Source organism: Octodon degus, unplaced genomic scaffold (genome assembly GCF_000260255.1).
Source record: "Octodon degus isolate 3935 unplaced genomic scaffold, OctDeg1.0 scaffold00251, whole genome shotgun sequence".
Taxonomy (NCBI): Eukaryota; Metazoa; Chordata; class Mammalia; order Rodentia; family Octodontidae; genus Octodon; species Octodon degus.
This window is the reverse complement of record NW_004524827.1, coordinates 162277-165308: the sequence shown is the minus strand read 5'-3', so window position 1 is coordinate 165308 and position 3032 is coordinate 162277. Positions and strand designations below refer to the sequence as shown.

At 41.6% G+C, this 3032-nt stretch overlaps 2 pseudogenes; both read right to left on the bottom strand.

Annotated features, from left to right (window-relative positions):
• The window catches only part of LOC111813986, an 8776-nt pseudogene that overhangs the window by 3330 nt on the left and 2414 nt on the right, over window positions 1-3032 (bottom strand).
• Window positions 1261-3032, bottom strand: part of LOC105740968 — a 2408-nt pseudogene continuing 636 nt past the window's right edge.

Below are 3032 nucleotides of genomic sequence, written 5' to 3'. Positions count from 1 at the left end.
TTATCATTCTTAATAGCTGAATAATACTCCATTGTGTAAAATTACCACATCTTTTTCAACTATTCCTCAGGTGATATGCATCTTGGTTGTTTCCAAGATTTGGTATTTCTTTCATTATAGTTATCATTTCTTTTTTCTTCAGAAATCATTTCTGATCTGATTTTCTCTATACCTTTCTGCAGTTATTTCTTTACTTCTGACACTATTATTTCAGAGATTTCGTGTGTGTGATTTCCAATTTCTTCTTTGCTGTTGCCCTCTGCATTTGTTCTGGGTGGGCTCAGGGCCTGAGAATGTGCATTTTGCTCCTTCTCTTTGTCATTTTGTATAGCACTGACTTTTGACCTTTGGTGTAGAGCTTTGGTAGAGTTATTATCTTAGCACCAGGTCTAGATCTACCAAGTTCTGGTGGTTGTGGCTTGGGTCTGGCTGCTGTGCTCTACTTCTTCCTGCTTCAACCCTTGGAAGTGAACCCACTGTGCCACTCTAGCAAGATGTTCTGCTCTTGGATCAGCTAGGTGGGTCTTGCCTCTAGCCTCTCTGCAGGGAGTTCTGCTGCTGGGTTCCACACCAGGCTTGTCTGATGGAGGAAGTTCTACTCACACCCAGGCCTGGGTTCTGGGTAGAATGAGGATCTGGAGGGCCCTGGGTGGTCCCACTCACAGGCCTTGCCTGGGCTGTAGGTGGAATGAGGATCCAGCGGGCCCCGGGCCATCTTACTCATACACCGGGCCTGGGCTGTGAGTTCAGTGAGGACCTGACAGGCCCCAGGTGGTCCCACTCACATGCCAGGCCTGTGTTGAATGAGCATATTTCAAATACATGGCTTCTGCAGGACAGAAGTACGGGCCTGAATGTGGAAGCAATCAATCAGGCCATGACATTATTTAAATTTTTCATTTTTACTTATGGTATTATAGATTAATTACATATAACATACTTTTACACATTTAAATCCTAACAATATAAATAATAATTGTTACTTAGATATATTATTATAAAATAATATTATTCCAGGTAGCCATTTGGTTTGTGTCTGCCAGGTCGGAATCATTAGCTATGCCAGTGATTCAGATCTGCAGTACACTTCACAGTGATTGATTGCTTCCACATTCAGGCCCGTACTTCTGTCCCACAGAAGCCAGATGGTGACAATTCTGGGACTGCTCTTGCATGTGGTTTTCTCTTCTCTTTTTCTTTTCTGGTTGATTTGTGTTACTAAATTATTTCTTCTTCTGACCTTTCTGCTGGCCTTCCATCTTAAGGAATTGTAAATCCTTTCAGAATGCCCTCAGAGAGCTCCATATGCAGAAGTTCTGGAATGGAAAATCCAAGAGAGGAAGATTGAGTATTGGAATGTCCTTGGATTTGCAGGTATTTGCTGCAAACTTCTGCCAGGTTGAAGAGGCCTCAACATTTCTGAATAGTGGCAAACTCTGTAGTTCTGATTTTTCTACAAAATCAGCATCCATATGCAGCTTCTCGAACTTCTAAAAGTCTGGCTTTTTAGACCTTAGTTTATTTTGTTTCCTTAATCTTTCATCCCCAGCCACAGGGAATTCCACACATCTCTTCAAATCTGCAATTTCTTTTGCCTGCCTCTCTATAATTGTTTGGTTATCTTTTGGGGTTTTGCTTCCAATACATGGCTCTGTTGACTCACTCTTGCTGAAGTAAATATAGCAGTATGTCTGGATTCCTATCAAAAAATTCCTGGAGGCCAGGGACATAGGTCGGGGCACAAGCACCTGTTTGGCAAATGTAAAGTCCTGAATTTGATTCCCAGTACTACCTCCCACCCCCAAATTTCAGGAAGGCATTTTATCTGTAGAGGAGCTGTGCTTCTGAGAAAGAAATGGGCTCTGGCCCTATGAGTCCTCCACTCAGGGTTTGTGAGGTGCTTGGAGATGGGCACCTGCATCCTGGTCTGTGTTCTGCAGGGCCTTCAGTTGTTCCTCACACTTTGTGTTTTTCCACTGCTCCTGGATGAGGAGGAGCTGTTTCATGTGGCTGTTCCTCTGTAATTCTGGGGACAAGGAGGCCTGCTCAGACTGTCAGCTTCATGGCTTCGTAAAGATATGTGCTACAGCCTTTTGTGACCAGAAATAGCCTCTTGGTATTCCCCTCTGGCTAATAACTGGTCTGCTCAAGTGCTTGTGTGGCCGGTCCTTCCTCTGGTTTGAGTTCATGATGAGCTTCTGAAAGTCTATTCTGACATCCTTTGAGGAAGTGCCTTCTTGGTACTTGTGATGTATGTGGTTTTCTGCTGTTGGGATTTTCTATTTCCTTGTAGTCTGGGTTTTCTTTAAATCTCCTCTACTTAGCTACAGCCTCTCTTCTTTCATTCCCATCTTTACCCTGGTACTGTAAGGTACTGCTCTGCTGGAAAACACAGCTCCCAGAAATCATGTTAGTAAAGAATTAAACCAAGTTTAAACTGAAGAGAAGTCAGTTTATTTGAAGTGGAGGAAAGGGAGAAGAGAGAGGTGACAGCTACTCAACAAATAGGGATCATTTGAAAGTGAAAAACACATTGCTCAAAAGTTATACTGTTATATAATCAATGTACAACAAAAACATAACATTATTACAAAATTATGCCATACCATGCATGTTACCAGTAGTTTTAAAACTCATTAGTTCATATTTGTGTCCCAATCTATGTTATATATATAGATAATAAGCATTGTAGGTCTAGAAAGAAATATAAAACATACATGAGTTAACAAAAAAAGCTATCTCTGAGGGCTAGGGAGATGGCTCAGTGGAGTAAGTACTTCCCTAGCAAGTGCAAAGGTCTGGGTTCAATCCCTGGTTCACAAACAAACAAAAAAAAGCTATCTCTGTATAAAATATGTTAACCCCATCTCAATGTCTCACAAAATCAAATAATGAAATTGTGGATAAGAAGAAATATAATTTCGAGTTGGGAAGGCATTAGAATTAGGGCCCCTGTCTCAAAGTGCTGGTGCTGGAAAGAATGCACTCAGAAAAGAAGTGGATTGCATAAAGCAAAGTTTACTTCTCCTCCT